The 21425-nt window shown below is 39.2% G+C and overlaps 1 long non-coding RNA gene across 1 annotated transcript in view; it reads left to right on the top strand.

Annotated features, from left to right (window-relative positions):
• LOC101176155 overlaps positions 1-9900 on the top strand; it is a 31718-nt gene extending 21818 nt beyond the window's left edge. The window contains exons 2-3 of the long non-coding RNA XR_179003.3: positions 8515-8571; positions 9648-9900. This is a non-coding gene — a long non-coding RNA (uncharacterized LOC101176155). The remainder of the gene's footprint in view (positions 1-8514; positions 8572-9647) is intronic.
• The last annotated feature ends 11525 nt before the right edge of the window (positions 9901-21425 follow it).

Genomic DNA, 21425 nt, shown 5'->3' with positions numbered 1-21425 from the left:
GATTTTTTTTACCCCTGAGGCTGATATTTGATATGGTTTAGCCCCTAAAGTAACCTTAAACATAAGGCTCTGGACTTTTTGATGAAGAATTTGTGTACGTAATATCCCCAAGTGAGCTGAAGTTAAGAAGAACTAGTATGAACAACTAATAAATTGTAGTACAGGGTACAATTTATGTAGTACATAGCTTTTTCAAGCTATGGATTATTACTGTTATTATACTATATTCACAGTTTACAATGTGTGTTCACAAACCTGCTCTTTTTAAGCCTTACAATAATCTTTGAAGTAGGCTTTTTAAACCTTTCTTTCACAAAAGGGAACTAAGAAAGAATTGCTCTTACACTCATAGCAAATGAGAACTGGAATAGTGTAAAGATTTTCTAGTTTAACTCCTTGATTTCATAGAACCCGAGGCATGTAAGGGTTAAGCAACATGGTAGATTTAGGACTAGAACTCAGGAATAAGACTCTCAGGAGATCTGTTTGCCCGAGGTTCTGCACCTATTTGCCAGAATCCTGTGGGGGTGATCTGTAAGTCTCATCAGATTCCTCTAATTGGACCATGTTACACCTCGTGTTACACAAATTCGTTTCCTCACTTGGCTATAACTTGGACATCTTTCTATGTTGATACCTATGTTGCGATCTCATTGTCATTTTTGAAGGGTGAAATAATTGGTACTCAGTAAGTATGCTCCAATGCAGTAATACCTATTATTTGTGCCAGTGTCAGTCTTGACTTGTCTGTGCCTGTGCCATATTAGCTATTAAATATTTTGAAGAATGATTCCTAGTCCTTTCTCTGTATTCCAAAATAGAGCAGCTGTATCTCTCAGTTCTTGAATGTAACCCACTAGATTTCTCAACAAACCTAGAGCTCAACAAAGGCTAGAACTATGTGATAAGCATGCAGATCTTCACAATGCAAGGCAGACAATCTGGTGTTCTGAGAGCAAGACTGAGGTCTTTCTGTAGATGCCCAGGCCATACGTGGAAGTTGACACTTGGCAACAACAGGTAACTTTTGTTATTTTATTTTCCACAAGAATTCTGTCTGTTAGAGAACCTTCCATGGGTATTCTAATCATTTCTGCTCTTTTGGGCAAATTTAAAGACATCGTAATCCTTAATGATAGTCTCTGAGAGGTAAGAAAGCAGGATTTCTTGCTCCGTACCATCTTGAGTCACAATTGCACATGCGCAAACAGTTGAGCAGAATATCCTTTGATGGAGTCATCAAAATGGCTGAAAAGGGCAATGATTTGACTGATGGCAAAATCAGATATTTGCCATTTGATGGTAGAATTGGATAAGGAAATATTTTGGAATCTCCTCTCAGTTTTCTCATCAAGTATAGTTTTGACAGAATGCAGAATGTAAAGTGGTTTGGTGTTTTTTTACTCCTAGCTTCAAAATAGAAAACTTTCACCACTCTTGTGAATTCCTAATGAACTCAGTATTATTCAGTGTCATGTGTTGCCAACATTTATGCCTTGCAGAAAAATAAGCAACTCCATAGCGTTTTATATTAGATATTTGTGATTTTGACTCATGTCTCTGTCAAAATGACAGTTACAGTGTCACTTTGGACTGTTGGGATTTGCAGCATGTTGGAAAATCGAACCTCTTCCTTTGCAGTAAATGTGAAACCATAATTGATGTAAGTTCCTTTTTTTTTCTCCTGTCATCATCAACTAACCCCCAAAATAATAATAATAATAATCATGTAATCATGAGGAGTACTGTGGGAAAGTGTCTGTTCTGGCTGGTCGAGCAATGAATGAAGCTGATAGTGGTGGATGGGTGGTGTAGTTGTTTTTTCCAGGGAGTCAAGCTTTTTAGATCTCTGACAAATGGAATTGCTCTTTATTTTTCATTTACACATTGGCTCACAGCATAATACCTGGTGCCATTTAATGGAACCTATTACCCAATCTAAACAAATTTACTTTAATAATCCACTTATTTCTGTAATCATGATGTATTCATCTTAAGCGCTAGAAGAAATAGAGGAAGAAACAAATACATTTTGAAAGCCTAAAAGCTCCTATTATCATGCTATCAAGGCATAACTTGATAGGGCCTAAAAGCCCTATTTTTGTTTTATCAAGGCAAACTTTAAATTAAAATAAAACTTATACTCATCTTAAAACAGAAAACATTCTGCTCATGGTAAGACACAGAGCAGTGTAAATTACACACATGCATGATGACATCAGAAGTAGCTAACAGACATGCTCTGACCTGAATTAATGTAGGACCAACTCTCAATATGTTCTCATTCAAACTTCAGCATACTGCACCAGTCAATATGATTTGGTATAGGTTTTCTTATTTTAGGTACTTTTATGAAAATGACAGATATTGCTTTTATCCCCTTCCTCTCCTGCCCCTCACCCAACATGTACACAATTAAATTATATAATTGTGTATTATTGTCAAATGACAGAGTCTATTTCTGGAGATTCTGTTATACTACCCTCAATTTTCTCCTCTACCAACAAGCCTATTGACAACATCTACATATTTGCTCTTAGATATTCCTTCTTTGATCTAAGGAACTGAACCTTGTTTAAATGAAAGCAAACACCCCTAAAAGGGGTAATGTTTAAAGATTGTATCAGTCATTAACACCATAGCATAAATTGTTGAATTCAGGTAATTAGCATTTATTACAGGGTTTTTGAGGGCCTGTGTCAGGTCCAGTGACAGTAAAGACATACCCTTGAGGAGCTTTTGACTTTTGTCCTTGTTTCATTTGGTAATGTTAGACAAGTTGATTCACTTCTGGGCTCAAGTTTGTCATCTGTGAATTGAAGGGACTGGATTACAGTAATGGCTTTTTAAATATCTGGGGATTTCCAGGCTCTCCCTCTGGAAAGAAAAGGAGCTGTAACCAGTGTAGCTCTTGGTTCACTTATTTATACCTTAGGCCTTTTTGAAACTTTTTTTTTGAAGAAAGGGATTTTCAGCTAAAATATTAAAAATTAACAGTTCTGGAAATAACCCTACTGGATGATTTTCAAGATTTTTAAAAAAATCGTTGCCTCCAGTGGCATTCAACATTCTGTAATTTGACCCTATTTTCTCTATTCACAATAGGATAATCTCCTAAGAGGACATTTTCACTGAGAAGAGAGAAGTCCAGTAGGGCACTCTCTGGGCGTTTCTTGGCATTGGTCAGACAAAGAACTAAAGTGTTTAGTGCTGTGTGTGCCAGTGTGGATGTGCAGGAGGTTGCACCCAAGCTCAGCTTGACAATTTCTCAAATTTGCCAGAGGGTAGGCCTGGGGCTCACCAAAGCCTGGGCCACCAACTTCGTGAGAAAACGTTTCCCTCTGAGGAACTTAATTTCCACCAATTCTCCCAATTAAGAAATGTCATTTCTCTCTAAGAAGTGCATTTCCTGCTACTTTTCAGAAAGAAGTTTGGGGCTTCAATAATTCCACTGGCTACATTTCAGCAGGCAAAATGTAGCTTAAAAATATACATAGGAAAAAGGAACTTTCTACACAATAATCTCATCTGATATGGAGAAACTTTAAATACAAACCATATTATGCCTTTGGCTCTTTTCCTCCAGCCCCAACTTGGAATCTTTTCTGGAATTGTTCCAAGAAAACTCTCTTAACAATGTCAAAAGAAATGTTAGGACACTCTTTCAACAGTCCTTTAAAATATTAGAAATTGCAAAAGTCACTAACTGATTTGAATTGACCAAAACAGAGAAGGGCTTGTTGTTTGGCATGATTTTTATGATGCTCAGATAAAATCTCTTCTTGGACTGAGAGTACAAATGGAAAAGATTGAAAGCTATCTGGAATCCTTTTTATTGGGGGCCATAGGGTTTGAAGATTGAGAAAAGCCTCACACTTCCTTAACTTCCCGCCATTAAACTCTGAACTTTAGGACTGAAATAAAATCCACTGGGCAAATTTACAAGGGCCTCAGAGCGGCTATCCTAGTGGGGGAAAACACAAGGGGAGGGAGTTGGACTTGGGAATCTTAGCATCTTCTTGTTGGTCCTGACTGCAACAGCATGTATGGCTGGAGGTCTGAGATACAATCTCTACATTCCAGAGAAAAGAGGAGTATCAGTAAAGTAGGAAGATGGCCCAGAGACTGGAGAGACATAGGCAAGTAAAAGTAAGTAAACAGTGATAGTTAGCTTGAGGACTAAGGTAGAGGTAAAATGGAATTGTCCATGCCCACCCCTCACTGATCTTGGAAACCGCTCAGCCTTTTGAGTGACTTCTGGTCAAGAAGAAGCCTGGATTTTTGGAGTGTGGTAGGTGTAGACTTTATTACGTGCCATTGTCCCTGAGACAGCTTTTTGTTGAAAGAGGAGGAATTTTAAATATATCAAGTGTATTAGTCCATTTTCATGCTGATGATAAAGACATACCTAAGACTGGGTAATTAATATAGGAAAAAAGGATTAATGAACTTACAGTTCCACATGGCTGGGGAGGCCTCACAATCATGGCAGAAGGCAAGGAGAAGCAAGTCACGTCTTACATGGGAGGCAGCAGACAAGAGAGCGCTTGTGCAGGGGAACTCCTCTTTTTAAAACCATCAGATCTCGTGACACTTATTCACTATCACAAGAACAGCATGGGAAAGACCTGCCTCCATGATTCAATTACTTCTCTTCGGGTCCCTCCCACAACACGTGGGAATTCAACATGAGATTTGGGTGGGGACACAGCCAAACCACATCATCAAAAGAATACAGATGTCCAGTGAGTTCTAATGATAAATATTTTCCTCCAACTAGGAGGATCAGAACAAGTGTGAGGTACTTGACTAGAGCCATGGGTTAGGCACTAAGAAAAAGTCTTGCTTCAGACACTAGACTACCCAGACGAGGACTGCCCTTTCTCTGATCTTTGTAGTCCTTCTTGGAAAGGCATCATTCATAGTGAAGGTATCTAACTTGGCTCAGACTTGGTCCTCAGTGAGGCAGTATTTATAAAATGAGTTTATTTCTAGTTAGTAAAGATGTTCAGAGGATGTACTCTGTGTCAAATGTTGTCTGTTTGGTTTTTTTTTTTGGTAAGTTCAAGGTAGGCATTTGAGTGCCAGTTCTTTCTATCAGTTCTCTTCTTTTTTTTTTTTTTTTTTTTTTGAGGTGGAGTTTTGCTCTTGTTGCCCAGGCTGGAGTGCAATGGCACAATCTTAGCTAGCCGCAACCTCTGTTCAAGTGATTCTCCTGCCTCGGCCTCTCAAGTAGCTGGGATTACAGGCATGCACCACCACACCTGGCTAATTGTGTGTTTTTAGTAGAGATGGGGTTTCTCCATGTTGGTCAGGCTGGTCTTGAACTCCCAACCTCAGGTGATCTGCCCGCCTTGGCCTCCCAAAGTGTAGGGATTACAGGCATGAGCCACCATGCCAGGCCAGTTTTCTTTCTTTATGGCCTTTCTGCATATGAAGGCATAGAGTGTGATGTTTTCTATATACTTTGAATTTCTAAAAAAAAAATTCTATTTTTTTATAGAAAAAAGTCAAAACCACAGTATATTGTGTTTTTAAAATAATACAATATTTTGTGTTAAATTGATTATATTGTGTATTGCACAATACTATTTTATAATTCTGCTAACGCCTAGTAATGTATCTACAACCCTGTATTGAAAGAAGAATGTGTTCTCATGAAGAACCAAAACAATAGAATCTCATAAAACGGGCCTGTGCCTCCAAGTACATTATCAGTGACTTCTGACTTTTGTGGTATCTCTAGTCAATGAAACTACAAAGTGAGATCATTTGGAACTTGGGGGAGGCTAGATAAGAGAGAAAGCAAAACTTCAAAATACAAGACTGGTTTAATCAAGACCAGGGGACCATGAACTATTTGGGACTCAGAAGAAAAAAAGGAGAACTTGAAAGTGACTATAATAAATAGGCCCCAATCTGCTGTTCCAAGATTGCCTTCTACTTGATGGGAAAATTGTGGTTCCCCAAAGTAAAGACTATAAATTTGATTAAGGGATCTGCCTGGAAAAGGGAGTGAACTCTGACCTCTGGGAGAGGGTTTTGCCTCACCACATCCTATGTGTACACTGGATGAGTAATATTTATTATTGGGCCATGTGATGGAACGACGAACAAAGGTTGTTACTGGTCATCCTGTGTCCATCACCACAATTGCTCCTCTTGTGGAATGTGATATATTGCTGTCCACCCTCAGCTGTTTTTGAAGCAGCAACAAATGCTATTTTGTAAATACAGCTTAGAACCCCTGGACATGTACCAGGACAGCTTATCAAACATATTGCATGTTCACTCTCATGCTCAGTTGCAGAAGGATCTCCCAGCACTTCCTTTGCCATGGGGCTGTGCTTTAATTGGCTGTGAATGATGTCATCACACTGTTTACTTTTTTTAGTGAAGGCAAAGATCTGAGTGTGATGTGCATGTCCACATTGTGTTAGGTTTTGGAAGTTTCTGTTTGTCTTGGGTGCTTCCTCTTGGACTATCTTTGTAAGTTTAGTATTTGGGTCCTACTGTTAACAAGATGGGTTTTTTCTGCAAACATAGGGCAATCTGTACAATTTGAAATGAAATTTACACATAAAATTCTGCCTTGACAAAATTTTAAGACAAGTAGGCTTTGTTTATCGTTGAGAGTTGAATTGGCAGGTCTTTGCAGCTCATTTCCACAAAGCAGAACCTGTCTGGGAAAAAAGATATTTGACTAGGTGGTATAAGAAAAATAACGAATTTCTTGAGCTTACAGAAGATTGGATTCCTCTCTGCATTTCTAGAGAGGTAGGAAAATGCTCAGTGTTAAGTTAAAAAATAACTGATTAAACCGTAGAATTGAACATATGCAATACTGGTCAGCGGATGTCACGGAATAGACCAACAGATTTTCAGGAGGGATGAATCCTACCAAAATGTCTTCGAAGTTTTGGTTTGTTTTTTTCTAAGTATGATTTCACCCTGCTCTATGCCAGGAATATTCCAGAAATTTGGGTTGCTCAGTTAAAATAAGAATAATAATATTTTTACAATTACTTTTATTATAATTTGAAGGTACAATGTCCAATAAAAAGCTGAAGACTCTAGTTAAATAAAAACTAGGCTTAAGAACCCAAGGGGGCATCCTGAGGCAATGTCAGTTCTGGACATTTAAGGCTTTCATATCCTCATTAATCCATCCACATGATAAGCCTAACAAATATTTGTTGATGCTGATGAGGGCTATTTCACATGATTTCAGCATATTCATTAGAAGCATCTACATACCAAAGCATTCCTCAAAGTTGATTTTTGAATCATTGACAACTTTGGCTGATACCATGGGATTTCCAGAAGTTGATTATTCTTTCAGGGCATTCAACGTAACTCACTCACTTGAAACTGCTTTCCTGGACAAAATGTGTTTCTAGGTCTAAGGTGAGAGAAAAATAAATAAATAAATAAAAGAACAAAATGTGTTATGCTTTTATTATAGCACACTGATTTTCGAAAAGGCTAAATTACATTATGTAGATAAATATAATTTTGGGTTCTCATCAGAATGTATATTTGTCTAGAACCTATTAAACTTCTTTAAACGATTTGTAGGCATTATCCAAAAATTCTCTAAAATATTTAAAATCTTGAACTTAGATAAAACTGCTGTAAAATTTATTTAAAGTTAGGAAGTTCTGTAAGCGGTTGTAAATTGCCAGCCTGCTCTGTGCTTTGCAGAATCACAGCTTGAACAGGGCCACTAGGACCTCTGGATGATCTATGACCCATAGCATCCACTCTGTTGTCAGACACTGCCTATGATGCAGAACTTACCTTTCATGATAAGCCTTCCAACCTTATGTGGCTTTCAGGAGAAATTTATTTGGTTGGCCTTGGGCAACAGGTTTAACTTTTCTGGGTCTCAGTTTTTTCACTTGTCAAGGTGTTCAGTCATTTTTGAGTTTCTACTATGGGTCAAGCAATCCCAAATCCCAGATATTTTCTTGTGGGGGCTGGAGGAGGACGAAGGCAGGGTATAAATAAGCAGAAAAATGGAATGAAATAATGTGCACAGAAGTTTTAGGCATTAGGAAAAAAAGTTCAGCTTTCCCAGGGGAAAGGCTGGGACATTAACAGTTATGAAGACACTATGGTGAGCAATTTAATAAGGTTCAAGGAATTCTTAGAACACTGAAGAGCACTGGGAACATCACTATTTGATTCTTTAGCAGCTCCTTCCCCTCCAAGCTCATGAAACTGATTTTCCTTAAAAACAGGTTAGTGGCTCTGTTCTCTGGATCAGGACTTCACTCTAGGTACTCCCATCCACTCCCTCTAGAGTCTCCTAGACTGTACATGCCCATGAAGGCAGGGACCCCATCTATTTAGTTCATCTTTCATCCATATCACCAAACCCAAATCTGACATGGAGATCTCAATAAGTATTTGCCGAATAAAAAAAATACGTGGACCATATCCAGAAGCTAAAGGGGAGCTACTACAGGAAGTTACGTAAAATAGTGACATGCTTTTCTCTTCCCTCATTAGGCAACCTGGAAGCATACTTCTGGTAGCAATGGGGACATGAATCAAAGGGGACTTGAGGTAAGGAGGCCTTGTAGGATGGTATTGTAATAATTCAAGTACGAGTGATGAATAGGTGAAATAGGGTGATTCCAAGGATACTGGGGTTAGCCTTGATGGCTTACTGGCCACCTGTATCATTTGGATAAGGGTCTTGTTATTGACAATTGAAAATATCCTAACAAAAACAGCTGGAGCTATATATTTAGTAGTCACCAGCCAATGGGTGACTGCTAAAGCCAGGGATGTTACAGAGACTGCCTGGGAAAAGTAGGTTGAGAATGGGGTTCTGTGCACCTTACATTTGTGATTGCATTCAATTCTGAATTCTAGCCTATGACCCAAGACGCCCTAAAGCATCAAGGTACATCTTCTTCTGCTTAATTTCAAGGTTATTGTGTGGAATGAGTGAGATAATGTAATGTGCTTAGCACATAGTATTCAATAAAGGTTACCTGGCATGATTATGAATAATTTAATATGTAATTTATATCTAATGATGAAAATACACTTCCACATGTGTGCTTATTTAATTTTTCTTTTGCTTGCTTTAATGCTCCTGTCATTTCCAAGCAGAACGTTCCTCCTCCCTCCCTCTCTTTCTGTCTGCCAGGGATGACCTAACCAGTAGACACAGTGGGCCCAGTGCTTAGGACCACAGAACTTTTAGGAGCACACAAAAATGTTTTTATTTCTTTCAAAATCAGAAGAAAAAGATGAACTTTCAGGTTGAAGAAAATATTTTTATACATAATATAAGTGTATTCATCTTCATTCCAATGCAGTAGTAAAATAGAAATTTTAATTTTTTTTTTTTTCTGTGGAGGAAGAAGCCCACAAAAGTCAGGATGCAGTCCTGTTGCCTTTCCCCTTTGAGCTGCTGTTTTTCTTTTTTTGTTATTCTCTCCATCTTCATCTCCTCCTTGCCTTCACCCCACTCTTTACTGTCGGAATTCCTAGTATTCTTCTACTTCTAGCATTATTTGGCCTATATCCATATGACTCCTTCATATTAAGTGAAAAAATAAAATAACATAAAAACTAGCATTTTCCTTGCATTGGTTTTCCTTTCCTGTGTCAGCTCTTTAATTCCTCAGGTTATCAGCTTTCAGAGTGAAGACATATAATCACTATTAGAGTGGAAGACTTAAAATCGAGTTTGAGACACACCTTCTGAAACTGCACCCTCTTGGGAGCCTGATTTCCAGTGAAGAGTGTTGCTGCTTTGCATTTTTCACACTTGAACACAGTGAAGAAGATGAACATTAATTAGGATTATAGTGCCATGGAGGCTTACTGTGCTGTGAGAACTCACAAGAAAGAAAATGCCATTTCTTTTTTTGGATGCAATTCTGAGTGTCATGTATGTATTAGTTCTTGGGCCCAAGCCAAGTTACTTTAGGGGTGATATACAATCTGTTATTTTTAGATCATATTGGGTAAGGGTGTAGGCTATTATTTTAGGATAGTAAGAGAAGATAGGTTTGTCTAATTTTAGATGATCAGGTTTCCTAATATGAATCTTCCTTTAAAAAGTATTTTTGAAATGTTATCGTTTATAGTTCAAGCTTATGGAGAACTTAATGTTGGAAGCATTCCTTAGTTCAAGGGGATTTCATGCCTGGGTAATTTTCGAGTTTGATTGTTTTCCAGCTTACTTGCCTGACTTACGATCTGTGCTGCTTCTTAAATTTCACAAATAATGAGTTAAGGAAGAAAAGCAAACACACCAAAAACAAACCAACACTAAACTCCCTTCTCCAACAACCAGACTGTCCCAGGGAGATGTATGTAAAGTAAAAAATAAAGTGACAGGATTCCTGTTTCACAAATAACTTGAATTCTAATTATTTTTTAAAGATAGATTTAAAACAAAGCATTTTATGAATAATGTACAGATCGTTAAGACTATAAACGCTAAACTCTAGCATATAATATAAGCCTCTATTTCACCACAGAAATTCACACTGATTACCCAGGATGATTTCCAGATGTTTACTCTCTGCATGTAATAAAATGTTGGTAAAAATTGTAACTTAGCTGCTATTTAAAAAAAAAAAAAAAACAACAAAACCCAACTCTCAAGAGACATGTGAAATTTTCACCGAGACTTTCTCCCCATGGAGTCACCCCTCTCATGACAGAAATCTTCTTCAAAAATCTCTGGCTTACTTAAACCCACTTTTAATTTTAGCCAGGGAAGAGAAAGTTGAACTATGAAATGTGATGACTGGGCGCGGTGGCTCACGCCTGTAATCCCAGCACTTTGGGAGGCCGAGGCAGGTGGATCACCTGAGGTCAGGAGTTCAAGACCAGTCTGGCCAACATGGTGAAACCCCGTCTCAACTAAAAATACAAAAAAAAAAAATTATCTGGGCATGGTGGCGGGTGCCTGTAATCCCAGCTACTTTGGGAGGCTAAGGCAGGAGAATCACTTGAACCTAGGAGGTGGAGGTTGCAGTGAGCCGAGATGGTGCCATTGCACTCCAGCCTGGGCAACAAGAGTGAAACTGTCTAAAAAAAAAAAAAAAAGAAATGTGATGAATTGATCACTTCACATGTATTAACCGGGTGGAAATTTCCACAGAATTTGCATAACTAGAAAATTGGTACAAGTAAATTATTGGGTCTGTATTCACAGATGTGAAAGGGAATAGGAAAAAGATTAAAATGGCAATAAAATTAAATCTTCAGGGAGAATAAAAATATTATGGTAAAACAGGGTATGAATATTGTCTTTTTATGTGTCAAGAATTTGAAATTTGTGAAAATATGCACTGGATCAACTTGGAGCATGACAGTATCATGTACAACAGCTGAAGAAGAGACAGGTGCCACATGAGGAAAAAGGGAACAGAGAGCCAGGTAGTTCAAAGACACCGGAAAGTAGTTCAAAGATGGATATTATGTAGAAGTCATTAAAATATACTAAAGAAGGAGATGCTAAAATAATCAAATACAGGATAATAAAGTGGAAGGGGAATACAGTGAGGGAAGGGGGAGGAGGTGAGATAATTTGAAAAGAGAGAAGAGATGAAGAGGTAGAATGAGAGTACACATGGGTGCAATGGTTCTGTAATGACCTGTTTCTCATGAAAAATGCATTATCCTAGAAAGGAATGATTTTTCTCCTCCCTCACACTACTTTGATTTGTGTGTTTACAACACGCTAAGCCCACTGGGATGCAACTGAGGATTCAGAGCCTTTAGAATGATCAACCAGACACTGCTATTCCAAAAGACACCAAATGCAGTGTAAATAATTAAATATCAATACAAGTCAACTAACATCTATTGAGTGTGCACTCTCAGAATGATGCAGGCATCAGCCTTCCGATAGACCTTAGGGTTTTGACAGAAAGCAAAAACCCAGATGAATAAAATGGTGATTTGGGAGACAGGGACTCAAAAAAGGCAAATGTAACTTAGCCCAGTAGGTCATAGCTTTTTGTGAATCTGACGAAAGCCTCAGAGCTTCACCCGGGAAAATACACATTTGTGTGTAAAATAAAAATTTTGCTTATGTCATGGAGTTTATAGATTTCCTGAAGTTCAATTGTGGGCCCCCTAGTTTAAGATTCTATAGTAAGTGCTGAATTTAATAGATGCATAATTTTTAATAGGCAACTGTTTAAGCTGCATACAAATTCACTTCAGTTAAAACCTTTGGAATGGTTGGAATTCGTGAATTGAACTAAAGAGTCATCCTCAATCCTCCAGTGGAGTTAAATTTTGAGGGGTTTGTTTATATGTTTATTTACACCTTGCCATCCTCTAGAAAAATTATGACTTATAAAAGCACATATAATACAAAAATACAAAATAAATATTTTAGGAAAATAAACATCAACCCATGTTTAGGATTGAGGAAGTTGAACTAGCAGAACTTACAGTGTCATGGTAGACATAGGTTACAATTTTGTAACTTCCTGGTGGCTAAAGTTAAGATGAAGTAGGCTTAATTGCAAGACTAATAACAATCCATAAAATAAAAACGAATCTGGTTGTTAGATTACTGGTTAGGATACATTAGGTTGCAAGTAACAGAACACCTAACCAGGAGTGACTTGCAGGCATTGTTAGGATTTTTTTCTAACAGCAAGAAGCCCAGAGGTAATTCAGTCATATTATCAATGATGCGGGCTTTTTCTATCTGTCATCTTTGCTATCCTTAGGATGTCAGTTTCCATCATACTTGTAGCTTCATTGTCTCAAGTGAACTGCTAACTTGTGACATCATATCCATGACCAAGACAGGGAGAAGACTAGAGAGCTCTTCTCCATCTGTAGCTTTCATCAGGAAGCAATTGCCACCTTAAAAGCCCCCTTGTAGACTTCCTTTTATGTTTCATGGCCAGAACTGGATCATATGAACACCCTGGCTACAAGAGACACTGCTAGATTGGTGTCTGCCATTCTGGCCTTTTCAGAGCAAAGAGGTCAAAGGAGGGTCTTGGGGATGGCATTGGGTTAGTATCTTTTACAAAGGATATGAACAGTTTTTCCTGATATTGAGCAACTTCATTCCTGGGTGTCATCAAATAAAGATACTGTGTGATACATCAGACCATGCCCTAATGTCACCCTATACAGTAAATATAGCAGTGAGTTCTATCATGTATCATGGAGTTTCATGGTTCTCTCTGTAGGCTGATGGCTTAGACCAAGGCACAAATTGGGAGAAGGCAGGTCTACAGGAAGTCAAACCAATGTATTCAAGTACAAAGCCTTGTTATGATCTAGTTTAATCCAATGGTAACATTTAGCTTATCTAGAGTCACGTATGAACAGCAATGCCCTTGAACCACCTTTCCATAAATATTATTTCTCACAGCTGGACATTGAATAAGAATGGGACCACAGGGAGTTAAAGGCTATAATCTCTAACACAATCTCACCTGGAGCACAAAAGCCTGCATTGTTTATAAGGACAGATACATATGCTTTGACAACCAATCAGGGAGAGAGTAAGGTTAAACGCTCCTTATAAAAATTCAGAAGCATAACCAAGACATGTGCCTGTTAGACAGATGATCACTGGTGGTTAGACTGGTGGAGGTGAGCCCCAAGAAGAGGTAATTATTCTTTCCACTATCTTCCCTTAGAGTTTGTCTTTATCTCTATGATGGTATGTACAGCCCATATTTATGTAGTTTGCTGGCTATCAGCCTACTCATTTTGTAGCCCCTGATCATGTTATCTTTTATATAACAGACTTGGGTCTAAATTTCGAAATATTTAGAAAAAAATATCCTTTTATTGAACAGTGAATAGTAATTGCTTAGGTAATATTTGGAGGGACAACTTTGAACAAAGAAATCAATGACAACTTATTTCATTCTATTTTCAGTACTAATTATTTGACATCAAAATATTGGCCAAAAAACGCAATTACTTTTGCACCAACCTAATATCAAGCATTACTTAAACTTTCACTGCTTGAAGACCAGAATACTTGGTGTAATGGACTAGACACTAGAGGTTAAAAGCTCACGGGAAGAAACATATGTGCCTTCCCTTGAAGAACCTATGAACTAGATGAACTGGAGGAGCATAGAAAACATATCTGAGAAAGGAAACCAGAACATTTATAAACACTGTTGTTTTAATAAAGGGTAATTCTACATTTGGAAGAAAAGGTACAATTTAATTATAATGCTTTTATGTCCAATTCTATGTTTAAGGTATTTGCTTGATTACAAAGAACTAAGGTTTATGACTTGCTTTATAGTTGGAGGTGTTAATAAATGAAGAGAGTTGGTGAATGGAGTCTCCCTATGTGAAACTTTTAAATGTATCTGTGAATATGTCTTCATCATTTATACTCAAGCTACATCTTTTGCACTAATTGTTGGTTTGCATTAGAAACACAGAAACACAATTTGAGAATTGTTTTTATTGCTATAGACATAAGGAGACATTTTCATTTTATTGGTGGTTTAGTAACAAATGGAAAATTACATGACACAAATTACACTTAATTGAAAGAATAACAGGAAATCAAAGATGATTGACATGTGGCAATAACAAAAAAGCTTAATTTATTCTCACAGAAAATTAAAGAATTAAGAACTGGGATGTCAGTTATCTGGGAAGTGTGAAATTCTGGACAAAGAATTTTAGATACTATTCAGAGAGTGATTGGTGCTTTTTATATTTTTGCCATTAGATTATAAATTATTTGAGAGCAAAGCCTGTCCTCTAGTTTTACATTTATTCATTCAATAAGCACTATGGCACTATGTGGGGGATCAAAAATAAATAAGAAATAATTTCCTTTCCTCTGTGGACCAGGGTCTATTTTGGAAGAAATAATGTTTATACAAAAAAAAAAAAAACCGTAATAGCGGATAGACTGTTCTAAATCTCACACAGGAGATTAAAACAAGTTCCCAAGATTCTGGGAAGAAAAGAGTATCTCCAGCTGTCCTGCGTCAGGAAAGGCTTCACAGCGGAGGTGACATCTGAGCTGGACATCAAGGGGCCAGCAGTATTTACCATAGGGAGATGGAAAGAAGGACATTCTGGGGAGGAAAAACATTGTAACTAAAGTGCTGATGGCAGAAAAGAGGCTCATGTATAAAGAAGAGAAAATCATCCAGTTTTCCTGGTCCACAAGAGCTCAGTAAGCAGAGAAATGAGAGATAAGGTTTAAAACATGAGTTGAGGTCACGAAAACATGGAGAGCCTGTTAGGTTTAAATTAAGGCCCTTGGACTTTGTTTGATAGATAACGAGGAGCTATTGATGGTTTCTTGAGTACCTGATAGACATTAAACATAAGTTTTTTGAGTGGATGAGGTGTCAGGTGATCCAAACCATGCTATCATTCTGTACATTCTGAAGTGCCTAACACAGTGTTAGCACATAATAACTGTACAACAATAGTTTTTAATTGGCTATAGAAAAATACATAAGCAGGAGAGCCATCAGAAAAGGTACTGAGAATGTCTGACAGCTTAGAGATAAGCCAGACATGCTCTTCTGGCACTCGCTGTTCACATCTAGCCGCTTCTACACACTCTTGTGTCACAGGGGCTGGAAGGCTAACAACTACATTTCTCAGGCTCCCTTGCTGCCAGAGTTTGAGGTGAAGTCCAGGAAATAAGATCCTTCCCATGAGATTTGGAAAGTGAAATGCTGGTGGAGCCCGTTTTTATTTCTACGGCGGTGGTAAGCCCTGGCAGAAATGCATTTTGTAGTGGACGGACTTCACAATCACCCTATAGTGACCAGCTTCATGAATGTGAAGCAACTGTGAAACTGGCAGCAGTTTCTTGACCTCTGCATGTTGACAGTGGTTTCCTGACCTCTGGTTCATAGCTTCAGGGTTATAACCTTATAACCTAGCATCAGCATGATCTGTAAGTCTAACAGGACTTCTTCACATGCATTTCTACAGCCCTTCCACTCTTCCAACGATTTTGTGGCACCCCATTCCCTGTATTAAATTCCTTTCTACTCGAGATACCTAAACCCTTTTCTATTTCCTGCACCAAATCTTTCCAGGAACAAAAGATGAGGAAACTTGCATGACAGAAGGTGAAAGCCATTCAAAGGCAAGTCAATGTGGGACTGAAGAAAAATACTTCAAATCCAAGGCTCTTTTATACTACTAAGGGCGTCAAAGTGCCTTTCAGTCTGTGTCAATGCAGGCCTTGTCCTCCAGCCTCTCTCTTACTTACCTAAAAAAAAGAAACCATTTTTTTGCCAATTTATAAATATATATATATGTATATATATATTCATTGTAGAAAACTTAGGAAATACAGAAAATTATAAAGAAGGAAATAAAAAGCATCAGTAATTTTACTAGTGGGAGATAACTTCTTGAATCAGTAAAGGTGAGGTTAAGCTGTGAGAGACAGAAAACTCAACATACAGGCAACTTAAATTAAGTAGACATTTCCCAGAATGAGCAACATTGCAAAACCCTGTCTCTACAACAAACAAGCAAACCCCACAAAAATTAGCCAGACATGGTAGCATGTGCCTGTAGTCCCAGCTACTGGGAAGGCTGAGGTGGGAGGATCATCTGAGCCTGGGAGACCGAGGCTGCAGTGAGCCATGATCATGCCACTGCATCCAGCCTGGGCAACAAAGCAAGATCCTGTCTCGAAAAAAAAAATTTTTTTTTAAGTAAACATTTCATTCTTTGTTTCTCACATAAAAAAGTTCAGGAGTAAGTAGTCCAGGGATAGTGGCTCTAAGACCATCAGGAATCCAGGCTCATTCTCTCTTACAGTTCTACTATTCTTGACACACGCTTACACTTCATTGCCCAAGATGAGTGCTCTAGCTCACTCTCTCTTACTACATTCCAGCCAGGAGAAAGGGAGAAAGAAAAGTAAGAACATATCCCCCTCTCTTTAACAAAGTCACATGTGAAATTTTGTTATGTCCCATTGTTCCCTGTGGTCATACCTATTTGAAGAGAAAAGTGAGAAATGCAATCTTTATTCTGAGCAGCTGTGTACTTAAGGGAAAACTGGGGGTTCCCTCCTGAAGAAGAAGGTGCGAATGGGTATTGGAGGACAGTTAGCACTCTCAGTCACATAACTGTAGCTAGCCAGTCCTCCTTCATACAGAAGCATGCAGTTTTCTCTTTCTTGGCATCTCAGGTCCCAAAGCCACCCTCATTCCAGGTATTAATGCTTCTGCTGATATCATATTTTGTCACTTTGGCCTGTTGTCCTTTCCTGAAGCATTTTGCCTGGACTACTTCCATTCACATTAGTTACTTTTATTTTTTATTTTTATTTTTAGAGATGAGGTCTTGCTCTGTTGTCCAGGCTGGAGTGCAGTGGTGTGATCATAGCTCACAGCAGCCTTGAAATCCCAGGCTCAAGCAATTCGCTTGCTTCAGCCTCCCAAGTAGCTAGGACTGCAGATGTGCTCCACCATACCTGGCTCATTTATGATTATTACTGTTTTAGAGATGGAGTCTTGCTATGTTGCCCGGGCTGATCTACAACTCCTGGTCTCAAACGATCCTCCTGCTTTAGCCTTCCAAAGTGCTGGGATTACAGGTGTGAGCCACCATACCCGGCCAGCATTAGTTATTTTAAAAATTCTTTCTCTTATCAGTCCACCTCAGGCCACCTGACTTTTCTCTTCTCAACTTACCTGAAAATGTAACACCCCACTGAGCCCTCAAATCAAACTTTTTTTTTGAGACAGAGTTTCACTCTTGTTGCCTAGGCTGAAGTGTGGGATCTTGGCTCACTGCAACCCCTGCCTCCCGGATTCAAGTGATTCTCCTGCCTCAGCCTCCCGAATAGCTGGGATTACAGGTGCCTGCCACCATGCCCGGCTAATTGTTTGTATTTTCAGTAGAGATGGGGTTTCACCACGTTGGCTAGGCTGGTCTCAAACTCCTGGCCTCAAGTGATCCACCCACCTCGGCCTCCCAAAGAACTGGGATTACAGGTGTCAGTCACCATGCCTGTCCTACAAATGGTCATTATACAAGTTTGATCTGGCCAGGTGCAGTGGCTCACACCTGTAATCCCAGCACTTTGGGAGGCCGAGGCAGGCAGATCACTTGAGGCAAGGAGTTCGAGACCAGCCTGGCCAAGATGGTGAAACCCCATCTCTACTAAAAATACAAAACTTAGCTAGGTGTGGTGACACCTACCTGTAATTCCAGCTACTGGGGAGGCTGAGGCATGAGAATTGCTTAAACCTGAGAGGCAGAGGCTGCAGTGAGCCGAGATCATGCCACTGCATTCCAGCCTGGGTGACAAAGTGAGACTGTGCCTCAAAACAAACAAACAAACAAAAAAAACCATTTGTAAAGCCACCTTGACCTGTATCTGAGTCCTTTTCCAGGAAGGGCTGCAGGCTGTATTGCCTGTCCTTCTTCTCACCTACCATTCTATCTTTCCCTCTAAATGTCAAGTCGTTCTTTAAAACAACACCTCTCTGAAGCATTTCCGGATTATTGCAGCTCTCATGCTCCCCACAGGAAGCGCCAATCAATGTCCGTTCTTCTGTGCCTTACCAGGGCTGCAAATTATTTTCTGTTCAGTACAAACTGTGTTTCTTCTGATTTTTAGCCAGTATTCTTTCTAGGTCCTTTAGAGTCTGAGTTTTCTCTAATCATATTCTTCTTTTTTCACTTTTTCCACTCTTACATTAAAAGCTGCTTAGGGACTACAACCTCTGACCACAGAAATATATGCAAATAGACACTTAACGCAGTCTGTTGGTGAATTTCTCTCATGGCTTCTTTTAGGCTAAGCAAGACTCAAAGAGCATCTTCTGGCTTCTTTCTTGGGACCTATTATGGCTCTTATCTACAACATCTTGGGCTTCCCAAAGCTTGAGGTTTTGAGAATCAACCATAGACAGTTGACTTCCAGTGCTACTCCCTAGGAGAAATTCCCTGGCTGTGAGAGTTCCTTGCATAAATAAGCCAGGAGTGCTTTCTCAAAGAAATCAAGGATCATTTCACTATCTAACCTCTGTGAGTGCAACTGGACAAGGAAAGGAGTCTTTGGGGCCTGTAGCAGTTAACAATAATCTAGGTTATGCTGCTATAATGAACAACAGTCAAATCTTAGTGGCTTTAAACCAAAAGTGTTGATTTCTTGCTTATGTTACTTCTCCCATGTGGGTTGGCAGGAGGACTTTGACATAATAGAGTCCCCATACCAGTGACCCTCATTCCAGAGAGGAAGAGTTCTGGAGCGTCTTGCATCAATAATTCAATATTCCAGCCAGGAAGAGACCCACATCACTTCTGCTCATCGGCTAGAACTAGTCACATGGTTCTGACCAATGAGACCAGGAATTACAATCTACCTCGTGTTTGAGAGGAAGGGGAACTGGAAATATTTAGAGAACAGCACTAATGATGTCCACAGACCCAATTGTAATGATTAACATTCACAGGCTAGTATTTGACCCAGACTAACTTGAGGCAATTGCAGGCAGCATTTCTAAACCTCTTTGTATTTCAATCAAAAGAAATCACTTTCAACATTTTGCCCCTAATTACTCTGTATCCCTTTCAAATTGTTCCAGTTCAAGGTGAAATCAGTGAAATGTTTTGAGAGCTCTGGTGCAGAGTTTCAGGCCTGTCACAGCTTCTTTGCTAACATCTTCGCCTTGGCACTTGGGTTCTCCTTGAGTGTCCTCCCCACCCCCTTCACCAGCCTCAACCTCACTCTGCCTACCTCATCACCCTGGGAGCTGCTTGCATGCATCACTGTTTTGGTGGATGGCAGCAATACACAAGGGCACCTCATTGTTGGAAAGGAACTGCCTTCCGCCTGCCAAGGACAAATGCAGACACACAAAGCAATATCAAGCAAGACTTCACATCAAAGGGAACCCTGCCTGGGCTTGCCAAGAGCAGGCTGCCTCTGTGTCTTTCTCTTCAGCCTTGTCAGTATTCTTAGGGTCCAACAGGCCTATGGTGTCTCTGCCAGGCCGCCTCATTCGCCCAAGCACTCCTGTTCACTCTGACACCAAAAGCTCAGGGCTCTCCCTGAATCTGGGCTCGATAACTTGAACGGAGCACAATGCCAAGTGTTTAAAAATGCTGCATGATTAGGAAGGAAAATCTCTAAGAAATATTTACTCTGTGAACTCTATATGAGTAGGAGAACAGAATACTTTGCCTTGTTCAGTGAAGCAACACATAGAAAGTTAAGAAATCCCTGCCTAAGACCTAGGAAAGCTTACCTAATGAGGAAGGAAGAATGCTCTATGAGTGGAGATTTGGGAACACTGGAACCAACACTGAAATTGACACTGGCTGGCCTGGGCATTCAGACTTGACTGGAGAAGTTGTGTGACAAACAGAAGATCCAGAGAAACTTTAAGTTCTGCTTTAGAACCAACAGAAGAATTCAGGTTCTGTTGCTTTAAGGAAAAGAACACGTTTGTTTTACAAAGAGGATGAGGGAAAAATAGAAAGGAGAGACTGGCGGACACAAAGAAGGGGATTGAAACTTTATTTTAGACAGCAGGTAAGCCTATCTGTCTGTTCTGGATGCTAAAGAACTCTTCTGGAAGGATACAGTCATCATCAAAATATAATGGAAGTTACAAAGTTTTAAAGTCAAATATTGTGAGAACTTGAAAGGGGAGATGGTCTTTTCCATTTTTTTTTTTTTTTTTTTTTTTTAGTTATGAAAATCTAAGGCTCGGGAATGTCAAGGGGCCTTTTCGCAGTCACACAGCTGCTTAGTGACAAAGCTGTAGCTAGAACCCTGAGCTTCTGACTCTCAGGCGTGGGTTGTTAAATCACAGCGTGGTGTAATGGTGCTACGTGTGGCACGTGATCAGAGAGCACAGGTCTGCAGCTTCATCAAGTAAGGTATTTTTAACATGGTGACTTCAACCTTTTGACTAAGCTCTTCCACTGTAGCCAACCCTACTGCACTGTTCCAACAGCTTCCCAGAATGGTAGTAATTAGAGCAAAGAAAAAAAATAGGACCCAGAGAAAATTTAACATTTCTTAGTAGTGGGAGGAGGTGGAAATAAATGTATTTACATAACTTTCTACTTTCAGAACACTTCATGTGACCACAGGTTATTAACCTAGGGCCCATGGAGAGAACTCAGGCATTCCAGGACAGGAAAAAAAATTACATCTTTTACTGAACTCTCACTGAAATGCGTCATTACCTTCATTATAAATGTAGGCAACAAATCACAACAGTGTTTGCAGTCTTTGGACTTTGTCACTAATAGAAATAAACATTTTCACATTATATTAGCTGTTGCAGGTATCTTGAAATATCTTTACCTTTTTTATCACTTTGCTATGATGGTAGTTTTTAGATGTGCTGCTAGATTTTGTTAAACAGTGCTTAATAAGCACCTGTATTACTATTCCACAGATTTTTATAAATGTTTTGATA

Source organism: Nomascus leucogenys, chromosome 11 (genome assembly GCF_006542625.1).
Source record: "Nomascus leucogenys isolate Asia chromosome 11, Asia_NLE_v1, whole genome shotgun sequence".
Classification (NCBI taxonomy): Eukaryota; Metazoa; Chordata; class Mammalia; order Primates; family Hylobatidae; genus Nomascus; species Nomascus leucogenys.
Note: the sequence above shows the minus strand (reverse complement) of the source record. Positions and strands in the feature narration are given on the sequence as shown.